Consider the following 6,455-nt stretch of genomic DNA (forward strand, 5'->3'; position numbering starts at 1 on the left):
TAACTGGTCCTCCAGGCCCTCATTCCCCAGACTCTGCCATCCCATCACTTCCTCAGGATGTACTCTGGAGTACCCCATCTCACCCTTTAATCTGATATCATGTTTTCTCCGTTATCACAAATAGAAAAACAACAACAAAATTTGACTGACCTAACTATATAAACCACACGTAGGACATTCAACATTTTCAACAGAATCCTGCTTTTGTGATATAAAATCTCTGCTTTTAATTCTCCCTATGGTTCCTGTAAGAAAAGTTGGTCATATAAATACTTCATCCACATAGTAAGCACTTTATAAAGGTTCACTTTTATTATTATTATTAATTTAAAACAACTAATACTATGCATTAAAAAAAAACAGCACAGATAATGTCTCTAGTGGGAAGAGGGGCAAAGCCGGGCATTTGAGGGCACAGACACACGGAAAAGGAAACCTGAGAAAACTAAAGCAGCTTCCCACATCTTAACTTCAGTCAGGTCATAATCAAGCTTTCCTGACTCACTAAAGAGGTTCTGCCCTCCGAGGGGTGAATAGTCAAAATCAATTCACTGCTGACATGCGTGCATGACAATCTTATTTCTTTGCATTCCTGAGATGAAAGCCTAATTGAGCGTTGTTTAAAAATTATTGTTATTTTAAGACAAAGAGGAGTAAAGTTATATTTTTACACTTTAGTGATAATTTTTATGATCTTCTGTGGTTTCTAAGTGTGATGATTGGGTTTTCACACAGATGTGTGAGGTGTGCCACCTTCAAACCTTGTTATGACGTCGGCACTTACCTATCTGACAAGAAAAAAAACAAGAAATAATTTTTAGGTACTAAGACAAATGTTTTCTTTGTGTATGTGTGCCTCTTTATTTTTATTTATTTATTCGTTTATTTTTATTTTTTTGAGACAGAGTCTTGCTCCGTCGCCCAAGCTGGAGTGCAATGCTGCAATCTCGGCTCACTGCAACCTCTGCCTCTCGTGTTCATGCGATTCTCCTGCCTCGGCCTCCCGAGTAGCTGGGACTACAGGTGTGCACCACCACGCCTGGCTTATTTTTTGTATTTTAGTAGAGATGGGGTTTCATCATGTTGGCCAGGATGGTCTCAATCTCATGACCTCGTGATCCGCCCGCCTCGGCCTCCTGAAGTGCTGGGATTACAGGTGTGAGCCACTGCACCCAGCTTATGATCATTTTTTTAAATTTTAGACTTAAGGGTGCATGTGCAGGTTTATTACATGGGTACTTTGCGTGATGCTGAGGTTTGGGCTTCTACTGATTTCATCACCCAAACAGTGAACATAGTATCTAATAGGTAGATTTTTAACCTCACTCCCTCTCCTCCACCCTTTGGAGTCCCCAGGGTCTATTGTTCCCATCTTTGTGTCCATGTGTACCCAATGTTTAGCTCCCTTTTATAAGTGAGAACATGCAGTATTTGGTTTTCTGTTCCTGTGTCAATTTTTTCAGGATAATGGCTTCCCGCTGCATCCATGTTGCTGCAAAGGACATGATTTTGTTCTTTTTTATGGCTGTGTAGTATTCCATGGTGTATTTATGCCATATTTAAAAAATAAAATCCGTCATTGATGGGCACCTAATTGATTGCATGTCTTTGTTATCGTGAATAGGGCTGCAATGAACAAACATTTGGTAGAACGATTTATTTTCTTCTGGGTATATACTCAGATATGAGATTGCTGAGTTGAATGGAAGTTCTATTTTTAGTTCTTCAAAAAAATCTCCAAACTGTTTTCCACAGGAGCTGAACTAATTTACATCCCTAACAACAATGTATAAGTGTTCTCTCTTTTCTCCACAACCTTGCCAACATCTGTCATTTCTGGACTTTTTATTAAAAATAGCTATCCTGGCTGATGTGAGATGGTATCTCATTGTTGTTTTGATTTGCATCTCTTCTGATGATTAGTGGTGAATATTTTTCTATATGTTTGTTGGCTGCTTGTATGTAAGACAAGTGTTTTCCTGTTTGACTAAAAAATACTGGTATCAAGAGTCAGTTATTCATGGCTGGGCACGATGGCTCACGCCTGTAATCCCAGCACTTTGGGAGGCTGAGGCGGGCAGATCACTTGAGGCCAGGAGTTTGAGACCAGCCTGGCCAACATTGTGAAAACATATCTCTACTAAAAAAAAAAAAAAAAAAAGAATTCGCTGAGTGTGGTGGTGCATGCCTGTAGTCCCAGCTACTTGGGAGGCTGAGGCACGAGAATCACTTGAACCAGGGAGGCGGAGTTTGCAGTGAGCCGGGATCATGCCACTGCATTCCAGAGCGTGACTGTATCTCAAAAAGAAGAAAAGAATGAAAAGAATCAGTTATTCTTGCTGAAAGTGATACTAGGTCATATTAATAAACAGAATTAAATTCCTATTTATATTTTAAGTAGTTTACTTAGAAATAAGTTAAAACTTACAGAGGAATTACAAGAACAGTGCAAAGAACTGACATATGTCCCCAACCAGATTCCCCGACTGAATCCTACATCCTTCACAGCTATCGACTGTTAATATTTCACTGTATATGTTCCATTACCATTTATTTCTCTCTCTCTCTTTCTCTTTCTTCCCATCTCTAATGATTATTCCTAGTCTTTTTCTGACCATTTAAGAATCAGCTGTGGACATAATGCCCCATAACCCCTAAATATTCTAGAGTGTGTTTCCCCAAAACTTTTCTACATATTCACTAAATGACTTTCCAACTATCTACATATTCACTAATGAATTTCTAACTCAGCATTGAAATCAACTACTGCACTGTCCACAGACCTCATTCAGTTTTGGTCAACTGTCCCATCAGTGTCTCTTTTTTGTTTCTGGTCCAGAATCCATCCAGAAATGCATGATGCATTTAGTTGTCCTGTTTTTTCCATATTTGCCGGTCTTGAACAATTCCTTACTCTTTCTCTCTTTGTAATTCCCCACTCTTGACAGTCTTAAAGAGGATAGGCTTTCTCTTCCTTAGGACTATTACCTTTTCATGTATTCTCTCTTTTGTTGTGTCTAGACTAGAGTTTATCCCATTGATTTGTTATTATACTAATAACTGTATTTTTCATTTCTAAGATTTTTCATTATCTATATTAATTTGTTCATGTTTCATTCCTTACTATTTTTGCCTCATAATTTCTTCTGCTTTTTAAATGAAAATTATTCCATTATTTGAGCTATATGTACTATACATATCACATATATGTTGTTCTATAACATAAATTTAAGTTGGCATGAATTTGATTCTGATTGTTGATTTTGTTGACTTTTCTTTCATTGAATTAGTCTTTCTCCCCTTGGCTTGCCCCTCTCTCTAGTGGTTTTGAGGGTTCCTCCACCAATTCTCTGGGTTCCTAGGCTCATATGGCTTTTAGAACACTGGTCCTGATGAGATTTGGTGATATCACAGATACAGTCACAGAGCTGCCAGGCAGCTTTGCTCAGTTCTTGGTATCTGTGTCCTTTTGTCCTCCAGGGCCTGTGGTTTGCTAAAAACGTTAGCCTCAGGCAGTGGTAGACACCAGTTTGTTTGTTTTTTTCCTTTCCTCCTCTATTCATTTCAGTAGTAGAGGGGCCTTAGCCAGCCCCAGTCTTCAACATTGTGGAGCACAGCAGTTGGATTCCTGCCTGGCCTCCTGTCTTGTAGACCTGGAACCTGTTGCTTCAGCCCTGTTCACTCCTTTGCATTTATGACCCATTTTCAGTTGCAGCGTTGTTTAATTCGTTTTTGAGAATAGGCTATGTCTTTGTTTGTTTGTTTGTTTTTTGAGACAGAGTCTCGCTCTGTTGCCCAGGCTGGAATGCAGTGGCACAATCTCGGCTCACTGCAAACTCCACCTCCCAGGTTCAAGCAATTCTCCTACCTCAGCCTCTTTTTTTTTTTTTTTTTTCCTTGACATGGAGTATTTCTCTGTTACCCAGGCTGGAGGGCAGTGGTGCAGGATCTCGGCTCACTGCAACCTCTGCCTCCTGGGTTCAAGTGATTCTCCTGCCACAGCCTCCCAAGTAGCTGGGATCACAGGCACGTGCCACCATGCCCAGCTAATTTTTGTACTTTTAGTAGAGACAGGGTTTCACCATATTGGCCAGGCTGGTCTTGAACTCCTGACGTCAAGTGATCCGTTCGCCTCGGCCTCCCAGAATGCTAGGATTACAGTAGTGAGCCACTGTGCTTGGCTTCTGCCTCAGCCTTTTGAATAGCTGGGATTACAGGTGCATGAACCACCACACCCAGCTAATTTTTGTATTTTTAGTAGAGACGGGGTTTCGTCATGTTAGCCAGGCTGTTCTTGAATTCCTGGCCTTAAGTGATCCACCCCCCTCAGCCCCCTCAAAATGCTGGGATTACAGGCGTGAGCCACCGCGGCTGGCGAGAATAGGCTGTATCTTTCAGCTTTCTATTTTTATATCTTACCTGTCATCATTTTATGCTTGGGACTTAGGAATGAGATAAGAGTGCTGGAGACTTCAGGTAACGCATCCTAACAGCGGCCCCAGGCCCACCTGCCGGATCTCTCACACGGACTTTCTGCAAGAGCTTCCCTGTGAGGGGTCTGATTTACATTTGCCCTTACAAATCTGTTTTCCATTAAAAGTGCACATGAAAAAATGATGTCCTTCTCTAACTTAAAATTCTCTTGGTATCCCTTGCTCTAAAGTGCAAAATCTTTTAACACGGTTTACAAGGTCCGTGGGATCCGGCCCTGCCTCCATTCCAGATTTCTTGGTACTACTTCCTCCTGCATCCTGAACCTCTGCTCTCCAACAACGTTGGCCCTCCTTTAGCACCTGGAACCACTGGCCTCTCACACTTCAGAGCCTGCACACAGCCTTCTCCTCTGCTTGCAACCCTCTCTCCTCCTTTGCATCCTCATCCCTGACCTCCTGGATACATCCTGTTTACCTGCTAGACGTCAGCTGGATGTCTTGACCTCAGGGAGACATCCCTCCACTCCCAGCTTGGGTGACCTTGTAATATACTGTCAAGGGGCCCTGTACTTTTTGTTCAGATACCTGAATATATTAATTGGTATAACTTATTCACATTTATTCATGTGATTATTGGTTGATCTTCGAGGGGTTTGTTCACCCCTATATGCCCGGCACCCAGCACCACGTGTGGATTTTCACAGCTCACGCCAGATTCCAGGAAGCAAGGGTGAGTTATTTAAGGCGTCAGGTGGTCTCGGCCCTGCTTCCCCTCTCATCTCCCCTGTTACCACTTTCCTCCTCACTGTCTGTTCTTCAGGACTCCCATGGGCCGACTAGTATTTCCCCAAACCCAGCAGTCATGCTCCTGTGTCCAGGCCCTGGTGGTTTCTGTCACGTTATTTGAAACACTCTGCCAAGAGAGCCTGCAGCTCACTCCCTGCAGAGTGCTCCCATCACCTCCTCACTGAGGCCTTCCTTGACTGGCCTATTTAAAATGGTAACCCATTCACTTCCCTGCATCACTCTCCTCTGTGGCCCTTGGCACCGTGCAAAATTCTACATCCTTCATGTCTATCATTGGCCTCCCCTGAGAAGGAAGCGTTGTGATGGCAGAGAGTTCTGTGGGGCTCATCGATGGCTCCTTGGCACTTAGCACATGCCTGATGCGTGGCAGGTGCCACACAGGTGTTTGTTAATTGAAGGAATGAGTTGCCTACCCCCACTCTGATTTAATATTTGCTTTGCTCCTATTGATCAGGAAAGAAGGCCTGATTACACCTGCTATCTGCCTAAGGTATTTTTTCATCTCCTTCATGATATCAAAATATTCTTGTTCATTTTTATTCCTTGAAGCCTAACAGACATTTCCTGAGTATGCGTTTGGTTTTATGCTGCTGAGATGTTCCTCTTGAGAAAACACACATTTCTGTTTCTTTTCTTTTAGGTCTTAAAATGGTAACGAAGAGACTGGAGGGATGTCCCTGCAGAGATAACATTCAAATCCTAGAGAGCAGGTGCAGGTGCAGGATTTGAAGGTGGGGCTTCTTGTGGCTATAGAATTAGTTTAAAAAATAATAAAGGAGGAGTAGGAAGACATCCTGCCACCTAGCAGCATTTGTAGCCAGAAGCACGGCCATGGTGGAGGCTCACGTCTCAGTGCCCTTGCGGCTGCCACCAGCCCCAGCTGTGGCAGATGCTCCCCTAGGCCTGCGCACCCCCTCCCTCCCACATGCCATGGGATGGCAACAGCCGCTCATGCTCCAGGCTTTGGCAGGTTGAGGTGGAAGAGTCTGTTTTCACAGGTGCAGCCTGCAGCCCAAGGTTGAAATCTGGCTTAGAGCATGTCCCTGAGTATAAAGCTAAGCTTCTTTTGTAATGAATACTAAAAACAAAAACAAAAACAAAAACCTTCCCCTAAAATCCTGAAACAGGTTGTAGGGCCCTGGAGACCTTAGGACCCAGGGATGTCCCTGCCCTCCGTTGTCACAAAGAAAATTTCTTTTTGCTCCAGACAGAAAC

The 6,455-nt window shown here is 43.0% G+C and overlaps 1 non-coding gene across 1 annotated transcript; it reads left to right on the plus strand.

Annotated features, from left to right (window-relative positions):
* Positions 1-692: 692 nt before the first annotated feature.
* Positions 693-794, plus strand: LOC112437812 (small nucleolar RNA U13). The gene has a single exon (XR_003026325.1). It is a non-coding gene; the product is annotated as a small nucleolar RNA U13 (small nucleolar RNA).
* Positions 795-6,455: the final 5,661 nt, after the last annotated feature.

The sequence above is a fragment of the Pan paniscus genome, chromosome 17 (assembly GCF_029289425.2).
Source record: "Pan paniscus chromosome 17, NHGRI_mPanPan1-v2.0_pri, whole genome shotgun sequence".
NCBI lineage: Eukaryota > Metazoa > Chordata > Mammalia > Primates > Hominidae > Pan > Pan paniscus.